A 19739-nucleotide genomic window follows, 5' to 3' on the forward strand; every position below is an offset into this window, starting at 1 on the left:
AAGCCTGGAGTGAATTACCTAAAGGGTTAAGTCAGCTATCTGACACAACAGAACCACCTGTGAAACCTTCTTAAATGGGTTGCAGAACAGAACCACCTGTGAAACCTTCATAAAATGAAAAAGATCTGCTTCTTCCTCCCCCAAGCAATTTTGATTCAAGAACTTCATGGGAAACTCAGGACTACTCATCTACATGTTTCTTGAGATATTGACATCTACAGCCACAAGGAAGGTACAGTGCCTGAAACCTCATCTTTGTGAACTAATATAAGTGATAAACTTGGCTTTCTGTGATTTTAACTTGCCTCTTTGTTTCTCTGCAAAGAACCACATTTTATATGGTTTCCCTACTCCTCAGAGCCCTGTCTCGATGTTCTAAAGTAACAACAGAAATAATTCTTTAGATGGACTGGTATGGTTTGGCTGTGTCCCCACCCAAATCTCATCTTGAATTGTAGTTCCCATAATCCCCATGTGTCATGGAAGGGATCGGGCAGGAGGTGACTTAATCGTGGGGGTGGTTACCCTCATGCTGATCATGCTATTCTCATGATAGTGAGTGAGCTCTCATGAGAGCTGATGGTTTTATAGGGGACTTCCCCTTTCACTCAGCACTCATTCTCTCTCCTGCCATCCTGTGAAGAGGTGCCTCTGCCATGATTGTAAGGTTGCTGAAGCCTCCCCAGCCATGCAGAAATGTGAGTCAATTAAACCTCTTTCTTTTATAAACTATCCATTCTTGAGCGGTTCTTTATAGCAGTGAAAGAACAGACTAATACAGTAAATTGGTACCACAGATAGTGGGGTGCTGCTATAAAGATACCCAAAAAAGTGGAAGTAACTTTGGAACTGGATAAAAGGCAAAGGATGGAACAGTTTGGAGGGCTCAGAAGAAAACAGAAAAATGTGGGAAAATTGGGAACTTCCTAGAGACTTAGAGGGCTCTGAAGACAGGAAGATGTGGGAAAGTTTGGAACTTCCTAGAGACTTGTTGAATGGCTTTAACCGAAATGCTTACAGTGATATGGACAATAAAGTCCAGGCTGAGGTAGTCTCAGATGGAGATGAGGAACTTGTTGGAAATTGAAGCTAAAGTAACTCTTGTTATGCTTTAGCAAAGAGACTGGCAGCATTTTGTCCCTGCTCTAGAGATCTGTGGAAATTTGAAATTGAGAGAGATTATTTAGGGTATCTGGCAAAAAAAAATTTTTAAGTGGCAAAGCATCTAAGAGGAAGCAGAGCATGAAAGTTTGGAAAATTTGCAGTCTAACAATGCAATAGAAAAGAAAACCCATTTTCTGGGGAGAAATTAAAGCCAGCTGTAGAAATTTGCATAAGTGACAAAGAACTGAATGTTAATCAGCAAGGCAATGGGGGAAATGTCTCCAGGGAATGTCAGAGACCTGCATGGCAGCCCCTCCCGCCACAGGCCCAGAGGCCTAGGAGGAAAAAATGGTTTCATGGGCCAAACCCCAAACCCCTCTGCTGAGTGCAGCCTAAGGACTTGATGCCTCGCATACCAGCTGTTTCAGTACCAGCCATGGCTAAAAAGGCTAAGGTATAGCTCAGACCATGGCTTCAGAAGGTGCAAGCCCCAAGCCTTGGCAGCTTCCACATGGTGTTGAGCCTGCAGGTACACAGAAGTCAAGAATTGAGATTTTGGAATCTCCACCTAGATTTCAGAAGATGTATGGAAACACCTGGGTATTCAGGCAAAAGTTTGCTGCAGGGATAGAGCCCTCATGGAGAACATCTGCTAGAGCAGTGGGGAAAGGAAATGTGAGGTTGGAGCTCACAAACACAGTCCCCACTGGGCCACTGCCTATTGGAGCTGTGAGAAGAGGGACACCATCCTCCAGAACCCAGAATGATAGATCCACCAACAGCTTGTGCCAGGTACCTGGAAAAGCCACAGACACTCATCACCAGCCTATGAAAGCAGCAGGAAGGAGGGCTGTACCCAGAAAATCCACAGAAGCAGACCGGCCCAAGGCCATGGAGCCCACCTCTTGCATCAGCATGCCCTAGATATGAGACATGGAGTCAGAGGAGATCATTTTGAAACTTTAAGACTTAAAGCCTGCCCTATTGGATTTAGACTTGCATGGGACCTGTAGCCCCTTTGTTTTGGACAATTTCTCTCATTTGGAATGGGTATATTTACCCAATGCCTATACCCCATTGTATCTAGGAGGTAACTAACTTGCTCTTCATTTTACAGGCTCAAAGGTGAAAGTGACTTGCCTTGCTTAGATGAAACTTTGGACTTGGACTTTTGAGTTAATGCTGGAATGAGTTAAGACTTTTGGGGGACTGTTGGAAAGGCATGATTGTGTTTTGAAATGTGAGGACGTGAGATTTTGGAGGAGCGAGGGATAGAATGATATGGTTTGGCTGTGTTCCCACCCAAATCTCATCTTGAATTGTAGTTCCCAAATTCCCATGTGTCATGGGAGGGACCTGCCATGTCACAGGAGGGACGCAGTAGGAGATAACTTAACCATGGGGGTGGTTACCAACATGATGCTCATGCTATTCTCATGATAGTGGGTGAGTTCTCACAAGATCTGATAGTTTTATAAGGGGCTTCCCCCTTTGCTCAGTACTAATATTTTTTCCTGCCACACTGTCAAATGGGACCTTCCACCATAATTGTAAGTTTCCTGAGGCCTTCTCAGCCATGTGGAACTGTGAGTCAGTTAAACCTCTTTACTTCCTTTATAAATTACCCAGTCTTGGGTATTTCTTCATAGCAACATGAGAACAGATTAGTACATGGACATATGAGTAAACAACCCAAAATCCTTTCCAAAGGAAAAGAAAGAGTGGAGGTATTTTGTCATGCTAATTTATCTGCAATGAGGTATGAGAATTTCTTTCTGCATTCAGGATGGCCCTTTGATTTATTTATCATTTAATACTCTTCATAACATGGGGACATCTGAACCAGGATTTTTAAAACAGTATTTGGTGTAAAGAGTCTTTAGGAAGAATGGAAATAAAGTTACCAAAGATCTTACTTGCTCATACATTTATTGAATGACCACTTCTTGTCTACTGAATGCCAGATACTGTTAGTCATTGACATTCTCTACAATCAAATTTAGTAGCCCTTAATTCATTTTTAAGAGCTTGAGTTCACAAGCGAAAAGGAGAGGGAGAAGCTAGTTTCTTTGTTTTTGTCAATCCCATTCTCTCTTTATTCTGTACCTTACCATTGCCATTTTATTTTTAATTCTTTTCCGTTTCCTTTCATGTCATGTATGCAGTGAGCAAGAGGTGAAGAATACTTTTCCTTCTCTGCTAAGAAATATAAAGGGATCTTGAATAATTTTGCCTCTGATATGTGTTATCTGATCTTGTTCTACTTCTGTCTTTGCTGTTGGATTGCTGTCTGTCAGACACTGCTGATGATTTCTAAGTAATTCATTTGTCCCACAAGTGGGACAAATTATTCCCTAAAATACTTGAGAAAGCATACAGTACAGGAGGCTAGAACAACAAATCTGGTTCAATTCTAACCTCCTGTAACCATCCAAATGCCCTGAGGGCAGCCATTTATACCTGAGACTCCATTTGCCCCTCTGTATAACGGACATGAAGACCTAATTGTATTAGTCTGTTATGACACTACTGATAAAGACATACCTGAGACTGAGCAATTTACAAAAGAAAGAGGTTTAATTGGACTTACACTTCCACAAGGCTGGGGAAGCCTAACAATCACGGCAGAAGGCAAGGAGGAGTAAGTCCTATCTTACATGGATGGCAGCAGGCAAAGAGAAAATGAGGAAGAGGCAAAAGCTGAAACCCCTGGTAAAACCGTCTTCATGACGAGGAGAACAGTATATGGGCAATTGGTCCCATGATTCAATTATCTCCCACAAAGTCCCTCCTACCACATGTGGAAATTATGGGAGTACAATTCAAGATGAGATATGGGTGGGGACACAGAGCCAAACCATATCACTGCATAAAGGGTGATGAGCATTACAAGCAATGTCCTTTAAGTGCCTAGCATAGTTCCTATCTCACTCACAGTAGATGGAGATATTATTACTCATTACTGTGATGGTTAATAATGAGTGTCAACTCGATTGGATTGAAGGATACAAAGTATTGATCCTGGGCGTGTCTGTGAGGGTGTTGCCAAAGGAGATTAACATTTGAGTCAGTGGGCTGGGAAAGGCAGACCCACCCTTAATCTGGGTAGGTACAATCTAACCAGTTGCCAGCATGGCTAGAGTATAAAGCAGACAGAAAAACATGAAAGGAAAGCCTGGCCTAGCCTCCCAGTCTGCAGCTTTCTCTTGTGCTGAATGCTTCCTGCCCTTGAACATCAGACTCCAAGTTCTTTAGTTTTGGAACTTAGACTGGCTTTCCTTGCTCCTCAGCCTGCAGATAGCGTATTGTGGGACCTTGTGATCATGTGAGTTAATGCTTAATAAACTCCTACATATATATATACGTATAGGGAGGTTATGGAAGACTCCTATATAACCAGCACTAACTGCCATTAAGCTTTAAAAATAAAAGAGTTTTGTCAGTGAATATATGAATGGCTTATAGATAAACACTTCAAATAATCCATTACACAGTCTTACCACTCAATATCATACTATCAAAGAGCTCTTATCAACCAAGAGGACATGTCATGTGAAAGACACAAGATACATTGAACCATATCACGTGAGTATCCTGTTTTGTTTTTACCACTGGAAAATTTGTTAGACAGATTTTTTTTTCTGTTCTTACTTGCCATTGTTTCAGGAAAAGGAAAGAAGAAAATCTCTTTCTTTGAATATTAAAGATTTAATTGAAATGAATTTTGAAAGAAAGCATGGAGAAAACATCACTTACCTTCTCAAACTCCACTTTGTACACCCCAATTGATTGAGTAGTCCTTCACTATCCTCATTGACAGATCACAGACACACAGCTAGGAGAGAAGAAGTCTTTAATAGTAGATCTGCCTGGGTACTAAATAAATAAATAAATAAATAAAGGAAATGTTCTAAGTGATTTTCACCCATTTATTTCCAAAGTAAATAATCCCACAAAAATGGATAGGAAAAAGTTAGCCTACATTCTTTTACTTAACAACATGGTTCCAGATAAAGTCTTTGGTTTTATTTTCATAACAAGTTGTGTTCTTAACATGTCACAGTGCATTTCAAGGAAAGCATTCATTTGTCATAGTTTCAAATATTAATGTCTCTTATGAAATTTGTGTTTCTGTCATTTCTAGCTGTCAGTTTCTATTTCCTCAAGGTCTTCTCTAGCAACAAATCCCAAAATTCTTTAAGAACATAAAGGTGGCTCTTGATACAATTTTTTTGTATTATATTGTATGTTAGATCTACAAAGAGGTTCTTATCCCTATACTGAGAGAGACTCTTCCTGATGGAGTCCTTGCGTCTTCTTTTTTTTTTTTTTTTTTGAGACAATCTCACTCTGTCGCCCAGGCTGGACTGCATTGGTATGATCTTGGCTCACTGCGATCTCTGCCTCCTGGGTTGAAGCAATTCTCCTGCCTCAGCCTCCTAAGTGGCTGCAATTACAGGCATGCACCACCATGCCTGGCTAATTTTTTTTTTTTTTGTATTTTTAGTAGAGACGGAGTTTCACCATGTTGGCCAGGCTGGTCTCAAACTCCTGACCTTGTGATCTGCCCATCTTGGCCTCCCATTCTTGAGTCTTCTAAAGTGGATCACTTTATGATATTGTTTGTTATTAATAGTAATAATCAGAAAGCTGAGTGCAGTGGCTCACAACTGTAATCCCAGCACTTTGGGAGGCTCAGGTAGGTTGATCATCTGAGGTTAGGAGTTAGAGACCAGCCTGCCCAGCATGACAAAACCTCGTCTCTACTAAAAATACAAAAATTAGCCAGGCATGGTGTCAAGCACCTGTAATCTCAGCTACTTGGGACACTGAGGCAGGAGAATTGCTTGAACCTGGAAGGCAGAATTTGCAGTGAACTAAGATTGTGCCATTGCACTCCAGCCTGGGCAATAAGAGTGAAACTCCATCTCAAAAACAAAAATCGTAATGATCAGAATGATAACACCATGCAAAGAGCACCTGCAGGGCTGGGCTAAGTATGTTACATATGAGTTTGTTTAATCCTCCAAACATCCTGTAAAATAAGTTTTCATTTCTGGATGGCATAGGAGAGGCTTTCAAAGGAATAAGGGGCTGCAAGTCACCATTTGGTAAAATCTGGAACGAGTAAAATCTACATCTTTCCCTGACACCAAAACTTATATTCTTCATGCAATGCTAACCAGAATGAGAAGGAAAATGTGTAGATAAATTATGCCACCTGACAGTTTTAGAACCTAAGCAACTGATAAATGCAGTCTACCTGTAATGAATCAAGAGTGAAGTCTAGGGATTGGATCCAAGCAGCCCCAGACATCCAATCCAGAGCTACGTTTGGGTTAACATTCATAATGTTTTGATTTTTATTCAAAATAATTGCCAACATTTAAAACTATGCAGAATTCACATAAAAAGCAGGACTGAGAACGTCTATTGACAAATCAGATTATCTGGCAACTTGGGCCTCCACATTCCCACATGGTAGCAATAAGTGAAGCAGAATAGCAGATGCCCTTTCGGACAGGACACTCCTCCCATGCACTGCAGCCTACTCAGCCTGTGTGCCGGAACCCTCAGGGCTTTCACGTTTGTGACCCTCCTTTTCTCCATGGCATCCAGTGTAGACAAATTAGAAGAGTAAAATGTTCTCAGCTTCATAAATATACAGTGTGTCAAAAACTGTAAGAAAGAATGTAACTTGTACCTTTTCCTCAATGGTTTCTTCTTGGGGATGACCCAGAGATTGTGAGGGTTTGGAGAACAGCCTAGGGCCTCCAATTAAAATAGTTTTGTCTTTGGTTACTACCGGAATAAACCTGTAAGCAGACAGCTGTTTCATGCCAGCTGAAATTCTAGTCTTGGGTGGGATGGCAGAGGTTTATGACTTCAGATGAGAAACAGGCAGGAACAGATTATATTCTTATGCCAAGTTTCTCTCTTTATTGCCATGGAAGCAAGAAGAGCAATGCAGAACGTGGAAAGCTTTGCGAGAGCACTGTTTCACTCAGACTTTCTGCAAGACATCAGGAGCTGCTCAAGATTTTGCAAACACATTTATGGGAAAATCACGGCTATAGAAAAACTCCTAAAATTAAAACAGAGCTGGAAAAGAATAAAGATCATTTCATTTGTCTTTAAACTTAGAAGCAGAACCCCTGGGATTTAGCATTCTATAACAACACTGGAAACATTATTAACATTAATAAATAAACATCTGGATTGACTTGCAGTCTAAATTTAAGTGTCCTAAATATTTTGGCTCAATTATAACTATACTGCTTTTTTTCTAAATTTTCAAATGTTTCTTCTGTCCTTAGCTTATACTTCATTTTCTTCTAACTCTTTTAACTCGAGTCTTGTTTTTCATGAAAATGGACTTTGTTGTATAAACGTTTAAGCACCAAATGTCTATAAAAAAGATATGAAATTGAGATTGATTTCAGATTTGTACAATGAGGTTCTTTACATACTTACATGCTTTTAATTGGAATCATATAATCACACTCTGTGTTTATCTTTATTTCATACAATGCCTGTGTTATATATAATTTCAAAAGTGCTAGCATTTACCAACAAAGTTTCAGTTGAGCTAAAATTAAAGCTTCATGTTGTTATAAAGCTTCAGTGCCATTATTTATACTTTTTAATATAAAATTGGCCAGAGTTAGCCCAGTTTGGGATAGTATCAGGGAGAACCCATAAAATGTGGTGGCATAAACCAGATTAAGCCATAACCATGGTCGTTTCACCTGGATTCTCAAATGTATTCAAAAAGCAAGAGTAAAGGTCAGCAAAACACATCTTCACCAAGAAAAGTACAGTAAAACCGATGCCAAATTAAATGGGCCAGCTATAGAGAATTCTACCCACAAACACAATGCTTATACTTAATCTGTTTCTCACCACCTTCATTTGAGAACGTTGGTCTTAGGTCCCTGGGCTGCTGTTCCTGCCTTGAGCTTTTTTGTCCTTGCAAGCCAAGGGGTTGCTATGCAAAGTCCCAATGCATGGAACCAGAGTTAATCATTCACAGGCCTTTTTGCCTGAAATAAGATGCTTTTCATTTCCCTTGGCTTATGTGAATAATGAAAAAAGAAAACAAACAAAGAAGATAACTGCACTATGTTAAAAGATAATCCCTTAGCATAACTATTGTCTAGAAGGCTGAGCACCGTAGTCAAGCAAAAATCCAGTCTGCATTCAGTGACTACACTGACATTTATTTATAAGAGATTATGCCGTGACAGAGCTTCGAGTCATTTAGAAATGCTCCCATTCCCCAAGGCCTTCGTTATATTTATATGCAGGAGCCCATATTATTTTTCCTGGTGTTATGGCAACAAGGATTTCAGTGTTTACAGAGCTATCAAGTTCTGACAGGCCAAGCCAGGGACTTTGCATCACTGGCTTGCATTAAAATGGAGCCCAGGACCTGCGGAGCTGGGCTGGAGCTCAGCTGTCTGAACAACTAATACCTGAGCAGAAGAGGGTTAGGAAGCAGGCAAATGGTGCTAATCAACTCACAGAGCCACTCTCCCCCAAGGGAATTTGCCCTCATGATCCTGCGGTTTAAGAAATATATTACAAAGTACGCTGAACCTAGGAAGTCATATTAAACCCAAAAGAAAAACAAAACCCAAATTCCTACTACAATTTTGCACTCTGCGTGGATTTTTTAAAGCTGTGTTGAATACCGTACGTTAGAGTCCTTTATTAGGCCTCTGGAGTCGCGAGAGGGGAAATGAAAATGCAGTGGGTGAAGAAAGGGCAGAACAAATACTCTCTCTGTGCCCACCTTTGGTTTTTAACTACACAATGGAGGGGAGCCCAGCTTACGTTCACACCTAATTTAACCACTGCCCAGGGCCCAGTAGTTTCTAGCATACTCCAGCTCTGAAGCTAATTACTGCATGAAACTGGTTATGAAAGTGTCCCAGAAATGCCTGTATCTCACAGACAAAATTCTTTTGAGAACTTGCCACCTACTCCACAAGCATAAGTATGCGGAAGCAGGACCTTGCGGTCCATGGTTTTCTACCTTGAAGTTGTTTTCCGGAGTTGGCCCAAACGCCTCCATACTCTGACTAGACACAGAGCTAGAAATCATTTTTTTTAAAAAAAAAGTCATTCCAAACATACTCTTTGGACATCTTGGTTCTAGTTGGAACAGGAAATAAGAGCCACAAGGCTTAACCTCTGATACAATAAGCTACCACCTTCCAGTTCTAGATTTGAGCTAGGAAAATTATCAAATCAGAGTAAAACGAAACAAGGGATTCTAAACCACATTTCTTTTTCTTTCTCTTTCTTTTCTTTTGTTTATATATGTGTGTTCATAAGGATATTGGTAATTATCTTGTTAACAAAAGTGTCACACTGAATTGTAGAATGAACTGCGCAAACGTGTCTAATTTTTTTTTTTTTTTTTTTTTTTTTGAGACAGGGTCTCACTTTGTCACTCAGGCTGGAGTTTAGTGGTGAGATCTTGGCTCACTGCCCCCTCAATCTCCCAAGGCTTAAGCAATCCTCCCATCTCAGTCTCCCAGGTAACTAGGACTACAGGCAAATGCCACCATGCCTAGCCAATTTTTTGTATTTTTTTGTAGAGAGAGGGTCTTACTATGTTGCCCATGCTGGTCTAGAACTCCTGGGTTCAAGCGATATGCCCACCTCAGCCCCCGCCAAGTGCTGGATTACAGGCATGAGACACCACACGCAGCTATTTTTTTTTAATTTGCAGTTTTGTTCTGTTTAAAAGGATAAATAGCAACAAATATGCATATTTCCTAATGCTTAAGGTGAACATTTCAACAAATAATAAACTGAGACTTGCCAGGTGTCATAGACATGTGGGAAAAAGTTTTATTTACACAGTGTGCACTTTCGAGTTATATAATTGTTAATGGCAGAAAAGGTAGTAATAATAATTACACTACATGTCTTTGTATGTCTTTCTTTGTAAACTAGAGCTATATAAGAAAATAGCTAGAAATGGTTGGGTGTGACCACCTGGATTGTCCCCTGGGAAGTGGCCAGTATGGACAGGCTGCTTCATAAGACTTATTTGAAGCCTGGGAGAGGCGCATGTCTTTGTGCCCCAGATGCACACCAAGCCTATTCTCTCATTAGCAACAGTGACCACTGTTTACAGTACCTGTTGCTATCGGAGACTTTACCTTTCTTTTCTTAAGAGTTAATCTTGCTCACAGTTTGTCAGCTCTTTTGGGATCCTGGCACACAAACTAGTCTATCTGTGGCTGCTCTTCCCAGCAGCCAGAGATTAAAGGATATCATTTAAAGCTGTGCTTTAGCTGTCTTTTTATTTCTTTTGGTCTGCTCACTTCCATTTACCACACAGCAGCTGCAAAGGCAGCTGATGTTATCATCGTCATCACAGTGGTCTTCAGCATCATCATCAAGAGAACTTGTTACAAACATGATTAATTACCCAGATACCTTTCCTAAGTACTCTCAGGAAAATTACGTAAGCTTGGGTCTTACCACAAACTCTGTAAATTCATCATTCATCCATTCATCACGTATTTCTTAGCCTTTAACTGTGTATGGCACTGTATACTACACTAAGGATACAGTAATATACAAGGTAAACAAGGTCTTTATCCTGATTGTGCTTAAATTCTGTGGGGAGACAGTCAAATACAAATAAATCAACAAGTAGTACAAATGCTGGTGTCAAATATGCTAAAAAGGAAATTAAGATGTTATGATGAGAATAATATAGAATATATTTAAATATTGGGGCTTAAAAAGTTCTTCCCTGAATGACATTTAAGAAGGGACCTGTTAGGTAGGGAAACAGTTCTGAATTAACAAACTGAAAGCACTCTATTTGTGGTAAACCTAATGCTGCATAGGGCTCTTAATGGCAGCTTAAGTTAGATAAGATATTTCTGGCCCATTTTACACCTCTCAGTTTTCCAGAAGATTGAACTGGTTGATTTAGGGGGAGACTTATGTCATACTCCAAAGCATCATTAATTCCATCTTTTGACCTCATTCATATTTTGGCTCCCAAAACAGACTAGGACTTTCCTTTACTGAAGGAAGGTATAGAAAAGTGTTTTCTTCCTAATTATTATTATCCTGTAAGTTCTAGGGTACATGTGCAGAACGTGCAGGTTTGGTGCATAGGTATACACATGTCACGGTGGTTTGCTGCACCCATCACCCCGTCATCTACATTAGCTATCTCCCTGGCAGATTCATGAAGGATTTCCCTCAGTATCCATCCTGAATTTACATACAAAATAAACTATATGATTCATATACATGATCACTAATGAGAACATCTGGCACTTTCATCAGATTTTTAAAGAGCTCTGTGAACTCCCATAAAAGGATATAGGCACTCAGACAGACGAGTCTGAAGTAGTCCACTGCTCTGGAATCTTTCAAAAAGTTGACTTGGACTTTCTTTTTCCCATAATAGACCAAGCTTCAGTTTCTTCATTCCACATACTTTTTAAAAACGTGTCTATAATCCAACATTTGTGTTTAATTACCTATTTCAAGATCATAATAACATGTGCTCTTAAAATATCAACAAGGCAAATATGGGAAAATGACTTTTGCTCAGTTGCCAGCTGCCACCCAACAACCTCTCCATGACTATTCCAGAGACATAATCTAACAGGCTAAAAGGAAGTCACTTGAGGCTTCTGGTCCTCAGGATCATCTGGAAAGGTAATCCCAAGAAGACATGGGTTGATGCAAGACTATCCTCTATCCCTGATCCAGCCCAAGAGGAAGTTGATTGGATGCAGGTTTCAAGATCTAGAGTAATTAATCATCATCACAATCACCTGAGGGTCTTTTAGCTCAATGATGTAGATTGGTTATGTGAGTGTAGGAATATGGGTGTGAGTATACTACCTTTTTAAACTACTTTTGTGTGCACAAATGTTTTCCATAATAGAAAGAAGGGAAAAAGTAACTTTGCACAAGCTAATATTACTTTTATCTACACCTCTCCACTTGCCCACGTGGTTATGATTCAAAAGATTTGCAATAGAGGCACACACGTTTATATATTTTGAAAATAAAGAGAAATAGTCTCATATGATTAAGATAGGCACACCTTGAAAACCACAGCCCTAAGAGGAGGCGGGAGACAAGGGCAATAGCTTCCCGCATATAAAGCCCTTTCAGTGTCCCCTTCAGTATCAACTCTTCTTTTCCCCTCCCAGGAGAGCAAAGAGTCATTTTAGGGGCAGAATACCTGGACGGAACCCTCTGTTGTTTCCAGTGAAAATTATCAGCTTCTGCTTCAAGCTTCTAATATTTAGGCATATATATTATATATATTACATAAATATACATACTTAGATAAGCCAAAATATTGTATATTTGTGTGTATACATACTTATGTACACATATATATAAGCCTGGTGACAGAGTGATACTCTCAAAAAAAAAAGCACTTTTGCATGGCTTATTCTCTTTCTTTCCCTCTCATTAAATTACCAGGTTCTCCTGGAGACATGCCCTTAATTAGTTACCTGCATAAGAGTCATCATCTAAAAGGATTCACTTTGGGAAGCCAGCCTGACACCCAACTTTTCCATTTGTAGCTCAGGGATGTCTTGATGAATGTATCTCACTCCTGAGTAAATCAGACAGTGCATTGCAAAGAGGAATGACAGTAATTCTAAAATGATGCAAAAGAAATCAGTATTAGTATGTCTCAGAAAGTTCAAAGTTCAAGCTCCCATGTTTCAGACAAGCTATATATATAGCCAGGAGTTTGAGAGTAAAATGAGCAACATAGTGAGACCCCATCCCTACAAAAAAATTTTGTAATTATCCAGAGGTAGCTGCTTAGGAGGACTGCTTAAGCCCAGGAGTTCAAGGCTGCAGTGAGCTATGATTGTGCCACTGCACTCCAGCCTCATGACAGAGTGAGACCTAGTCTCTAACGTCTCTACAGTCACCGATGAGACCCTCCATAGTGTAACTTAGTAGAATTAAATACATTGAGGGCAAAAAGCATGGCTCTTAGGAGCTGAGTGACTTTGTGCAGGTTATTTAACTTCTCCAAGGCTTAGTTTCATATTTTTTTAATGTGGCTAATAATACTCACTATACAAGGATTTTTGAAGATTCAGTTTTATAATCTATCAAGAATTGCCTAGCACAACTTCAGGCATATAATAAGCACTAAATAAATAACAGTTTCTGTGTTCTTTGAGACATGCTTCGAACTGGATTGTACTTTTTCTTTCCTGAAATTCTTGAGAATAACTGGATTCTGATTGTTACATGGTATTCAGGGAATTCTATTAAAAAGTACAAATCCTTAGGAACACAATCTGACATGATGCTGGCAGAGCTCTCAGAAAGAAGGAACGCATAGTTTTCTTTAGTTTTAGCTTCCATATGAGAAAAAGTTTATTTTTATAGTGTATGTGAACAAATAGAACTGACCTATGTTTTAAAATATATAAAGCTGATTGCATATATAAGTGTGTGTCCAAATTTCTGACACGTTAAGACTATCATCATTGTTTTGCACTTGGACTTCAAGGATGTTAAGTTTCAGCATATGGCTGTCAAGTAAAGAAGTCCCATATAGGTGGGGGCATAAGGCCTGGCCTGACAATCTGCTGTACGAATCTATGTCCCCACCTAGACCGAATGCCTAAGCACCAAGGAACAGTGAAGCAATGAAATCACTTCTTTTTTCGTTTGTCTGTTTTGTTTTCAGATGAAATACAGGATTTTATTTTATTTTTATAATTTCAACTTTTATTTTAGATTCGGGGGATACATGTGCAGATTTGTTACATGGGCATATTGCATGATCCTGAGGTTTAGGGTATGACTGATCCCATCAACCAGGTAGGGAGCATAGTACCCAACAGTTAGTTTTTCAAACTTTGCCCTCCTCCCTCGATCTAGTGGCCTCAGCGTCTAAAATCACTTCTGAGAGAAAAAGAAAGCACATACCAGAAGAAGATGAAAAATAAAAACATATATAAGACATAGAGGGGAAAGAGGAATAGAGGAAATCATGAGAAAGGGTAAGAAATTAGTGAACAACAACTATTGGCAAAGTAGTTAATATAAGAGACATACAGTTCCAGCTTACTATTTATAATTCCTAAGCTCAAAATCTGTCCAGATGGATGGGTGAGTGGATGAATGGACGGGTGATGGATGGATAGCCACAGATATTAAAGATGTTATCAGAGATTGATAGCTGTTGAAACGAATTATTAAGGAAGAGCATATTCCAAATTTCTGAACAGTTATATACTACAATTCCCAGATGGAGGCTTTATTTTTCCATGTGTCTTTGGCATTTTCCTTCTATGTATTACCACCTGGCACCCTTTTGTTCCCCAGCCCAGCCCCATAGGAATGCAAGTTGCTTGGCAACTGATCCACTCACTCAAGTGTCTCAAGAAAATAACCCTAGTTCCTAGGATGGTGCAGGATCCAAATTATTATAGTAAGTTCTAGTGTTTACACCTAAGTCTGAAGAGAAATCCTTGTCCGCAGTATTTCCATTGCAGTCTATGAAAATCCATGTACGAGCCAAAAAAGGTAAATGAGAGCAATATGACCTGTGCTTTCTTTCAAGAACTATTAATTTGAAAATACATGAACAGACACTGGAGCAAGTTAGTCTGATATTGAAATATTTTTTGGTCAAATAAAACCAAGAAAATGTGTGAGTGCTTGTAGGTAAAAAGGATATTTAATAGATTTTTCCAGTATTCTAAGTAATAGAAGTCATATAATCCATATAATATGATTGAAATGCTGTATTTTTTTTAATGTGAAACTTCAGCCTTTCCAAACTAAAGCTTAGAAACATGTCAATATGTATACACATACCCTTCTAGCTATTTTTCATGTTTTAGAGAAAGCAGTACAACACAAAGAGGAAAGTAACATTTTACTCTTTGCTTCAAAGCTTTTAGGGCTCATAGAACTAAAGGCAGGGGTTGCCTCTTCAGAGCTACAAGGCGTAGAGAATGGAAAGAGTCCATTGGTTTATATGGACAGACTTATTAGCCAAGAGTACATAAATCTGCTAAGCAGGAGACACAGAAGGGTGGCTTGGAATGCTTCTGTTCCATTAGAAAACACATTGTCTTTCAGTGTTCTAGAAGGAAAGCTACCACACATAGCACAAGGCCAGGTTCACCCCCTTATATTTATTAAAACTCAAAAAATTGTAAACTTATTTCTTCCCTAAAGAGGGCTGTTACTATGTATAGGAACTTTTTATAAAATAATTATTCCCTTTCCCCCAAATTGAACCATTAGACTCTCATATGTAGAGCATCTTAAAGTAAAATACATCTCTCTTTATTATTTGTTGATATAAAACATAAGCATGAAGGATTGAGTGAGTAAAGCTCAGACGCCTCTACAAAATCCTCTCCTAAACTTATGAAATAGATACACAGATGTATGGGATTATTCGGAGGCAGTTTCCAGGTCTAAAGTAATTGTTTTATTATTTTATTTAGTCCTTTAAGTAGTATGCAATAATGAAGTTTTCTGCTATTCTGTATCCCAGTCTACCCAGAATCTGGCAACAGAATCAGAACGTTTTACTCTGAATTAAGAATATCGAAAATGTGTGTACTTAAATTAAAACAATCAGATTGTTTCTTTCAACTAACAAATTGGTAAAGATTTTGAAGGATCATGCTCTGTACTGCTGAGGAACCAAAAAGATCAGCATTTCCACATACTATTGGTGAAAGTATAATTTGATGTAAATTGTGGGGAGGAAATTTGTCAATATGCATCAATATTTTTTAATGTGCACATTATTTAATCTAGAAGTTTAATTGCTAGGAATTAACTCTTAGCAAATTTACATACTGAGGGATAACTCAAAAGATGTCCATAAAAAGTAGTTTATAATGGCCAGGCATGGTGGCTCACGCCAGTAATCCCAACACTCTGGGAGGCCAAGGCATGCAGATTGCTTAAATCCAGGAGTTCAAGACCAGCCTGTGAAACATAGCAAAAACCTTGCCTCTAGTGAAAATACAAAAATTAGCCAGGTATGGTGGCACACATCAGTAGTCCCAGCTACTCGAAAAGCTGAAGTGGGAGAATCACTTGAACCCAGGGTACAGAGTTTGCAGTGAGCAGAGATCATGCCACTGTACTCCAGCCTGGGCAACAGAGAGAGACTCCATCTAAAAAAAATTGTTTATAAAAATAATTCTAAAAGAAAATAACTTATGTTAATATCTTAAACAACAGGAAATGTGTTCAGGCATGCATTAAACACATTTTTGTCACATATATCACACCACAGTCTTCTGATGACGCAAGAGTACATTTTTAAAGTTCTTCACTTTTAAAAGGCAGCTTACACTCAAGTGAGGAAAACAGAATTTAAAATACATAATTTATAAAGTGAACAGGAGCAGCTGATTCTATTGATACGGGATATAAGAGAGGATTCAAGCTTGAGTGCAAAGCTTTTGGCCTGAGCAAATGAGTGAACAGCACTGGTGAATCTGTAAAAAAAAAAAAAAAAAAAAAAAAAAAAATCACTTCCTCCGACCCTGTGCTTGTACCCTGGGAGAAGGGAGATAATGAAAAGCCCAGAGAAGTTTAAAGGATTCTAAAGAAAGACGAAAAGTGTGCCTAAGTCCCCAAGGAAGCCAGAAAAAATGCTAAGGATTCCAGCACCCAGAAAACAGTAACCACAGAGCGGGGGCAGCTGGGCTCGTCTAGGCCAATCTGGCAGCGGAGGGCAGAGGTAGCCTCTGGGCCGCCAGAGGTGAGTTTCTGAGAAAGAGTAGGGAGGCCCAACAGAGTCTTGTAGTCCAGAAAAGGGGGATACAGAGTAACGTAAGAAGGCCTGGTTCAAAAGGAACACGTTAGAGGTCTGAGAACTGAGCAGGCTGGAAGTCAGTTGCCTGCTAATGTCACGGCACAGTTTCCAGTGCTCAACACAAGAATAAAAGATAGAGAGGCAGGGAGCCTCAACTACATTTACCACCTGCAATGCTTGGATGTTACTGAATTGACAGTAAAAGATCAGATCTACCAGAAAAAGGTCAGATCTACCATTCCAAAGAAAGGCCCAGGTAAGTCCAGGTTGAGTTACAGAAAAATTAATACTACTCCTTTTCCTTCCTCCCTTCCTCCCTTCCTTCTTTCTGCCTTTTCTCCCTTCCTTCCCTCCCTCCCTCTTTCTTTCCTTCCTTCCTTCCTTCTCTTCTGTTCTCCCTTTTTCATTCTTTTTTACTTTTTGCATACTGGTCTCATAAATCCATACCCAAGACATGAAACCCAAATATCATCTGGGTGCCCTAGTTTGTGGGTCCTGGGAGAGACCTGCTTGACAACTGCTCCCAACACTTCTGGATTAATTGCTGTACTTTCAAGTGACAGAATTTGAGCCCACCTCTGTCTGAGATTTGGTGACTCCCAAAAAAGGTGGCACTCTGACACGGGTGGCTCTGTAGCCAGGTGCCCTCACCACACCTGCCCCACTGAGCTGTCTTATCCACTTTCAATGGGCCAGTGTCTGTGCTCAATTGTACATGTGCTGCTAATGAGGCAATGTTTTAATAGAAGGAAATTTTCATGACTCAATATTTGAAAAAAAAAAAAATAGACTGATTCATAGGAAGAAAGCGTCAACATCCTTAACACAAACCAAAAGGTGTTTCTGTTTCTAGAGGAATTTTCCGACCCCTGTACATGGAATGTCCATGGTGAGAAGGATAATCATTAGGCTATTACGGGTTAACAGAAATCCTCCCTGAAAGACACCCAAATGCTTTTACTCTAGCTCAGACCTAACCCTGTCAGAGGTAAGATGTGTCCCAGGGTCAGATGTGTCTCCACTTCCACATTAAAAAATGAGATTTTGATTTTTCACTAAATCCCTAGTAAAGTCAGTGACTATGAACAAATTCCCCAGAGCAAGAAACATCTGCAAAGCTGAATACCAGAATGACCCACATCTGTCTCAGCAGTCAGGCTTACTGGTACTTCACAACAGATCCTTTTTCCTAAGAAAGTTTTTGGAAAAGAAAGGTAAATGGAGCCTGCTGGAACACCACCTTGAAAATGGCCTCATAGCAATAAAAGCCCGTAAAGCTATGCCAATAACAGACCTAAACACTAAACACAATTATAAATTCTAAACCCACTCACTCTAATTCCAATGGCCAAAGACTTGGCTCTCAGAAACTTCTAAAAGAAAACATGAAAAGTTCTCAGAATCTTAGTTTCATTTCTGAGTTGATTACTCTAAAATCTCATCAGAGGTTTCCCTGGGCAAGATGGCCACATAGAAACAGCTCCGGTCAGCAGCTCCCAGTGAGACCAATGCAGAAGGCAAGTGATTTCTGCCTTTCCAACTGAGGTACCCGGGTCATCTCATTGGGACTGGTTAGACATTGGATGCAGCCCATGAAAAGCAAGCAGAAGCAGGGTGGGGAATCGCATCACCCAGGAAACACAAGGGGTCAGGGAAATCCCTCCCCTAGCCAAGGGAAGCCGTGAGGGACTGTGCCATGAGGGACAGTGCTATTCTGCCCAGATACCATGCTTTTTTCCCACAGTCTTCACAACCTGCAGACCAGGAGGCTCCCTAAGGTGTGTACATCACAAGGGCCCTGGGTTTCAAACACAAAACGGGACAACCATTTGGACAGACATCAAGCTAGCTGGAGGAGGTGTTTTGTTGTTGTTGTTTTATTTTGTTTTGTTTTTTGTACACCATTGGTGCCTGGAACACCAGCAAGACAAAACTGTTCATGCCCTGGAAAGGCAGCTGAAGCCAAGTAGCCAAGTGGTCTAACTCAGTGGATCCCACCCCCACAGAGCCCAGCAAGCTAATATCTACTGGCTTGAAATTCTCACTGCCAGGACAGCAGTCTGGTCAACCTGGGACACTCAAGCTTGGTGCAGGGAGTGGCGTCTGCCATTACTGAGGCTTGAGTAGGTGGTTTTCCCTTCACAGTGCAAAGAAAGCCACCAGGAAGCTCTGACTGGGCAAAGCCCACCACAGATTGGCAAAGCCGCCAGCCAGACTGCCTCTCTAGATTCCTCCTCTCTGAGCAGGACATCTCTGAAAGAAAGGGAGCAGCTCCAATTAGGGGCTTGTAAATAAAACTCCCATCTTCATGGGACAGAGCACCTGGGGGAAGAGGTAGCTGCGGGTGCATCTTTGGCAGATTTAAATGTTCCTGCCTCCCAGCTCTGAAGAGAACAGAAAATCTCCCAGCACAGTACTCAAGCTGCTAAGGGACAGACTGTCTCCTCAAGTGGCTCCCTGACCCCCAAACCTCCTGACTGGGAGACTCCTATCAGTATGGGTTGACAGACACCTCATACAGGAGAGCCCTGGTTGGCATCTGGTGGGTGCCCCTCTGGGAAGAAGCTTCCAGAGGAAGGAACAGGCAGCAATCTTTGCTGTTCTGCAGCCTCCACTGGTGATAGCCAGGCAAACAGGGTCTGGAGTAGACCCCCAGCAAACTCCAGCAGACCTACAGAAGAGGGGCCTGACTGTTCAAAGGAAAACTAACAAACAAAAAGCAATTGCATCAATATCAATAAAAACAATGACCACACAAAAACTCCATTCAAAAGCCACCAACAGCAAAACACAAATGTCGATA

At 40.3% G+C, this 19739-nt stretch overlaps 1 long non-coding RNA gene across 4 annotated transcripts in view; it reads right to left on the bottom strand.

Moving 5' to 3' along the window:
- LOC141584074 (uncharacterized) overlaps positions 1–19739 on the bottom strand; it is a 375324-nt gene that overhangs the window by 257473 nt on the left and 98112 nt on the right. For 3 of the 4 annotated variants that reach the window (XR_012517015.1, XR_012517018.1, XR_012517017.1), the window contains exon 2: positions 4861–4939. This is a non-coding gene — a long non-coding RNA (uncharacterized LOC141584074). Of the gene's footprint in view, positions 1–4860; positions 4940–8007; positions 8512–19739 lie in introns of those variants that run through there. The other variant, XR_012517016.1, reaches the window with a different exon arrangement.

The sequence above is a fragment of the Saimiri boliviensis genome, chromosome 3, assembly GCF_048565385.1.
Source record: "Saimiri boliviensis isolate mSaiBol1 chromosome 3, mSaiBol1.pri, whole genome shotgun sequence".
In the NCBI taxonomy this organism is placed as follows: Eukaryota; Metazoa; Chordata; class Mammalia; order Primates; family Cebidae; genus Saimiri; species Saimiri boliviensis.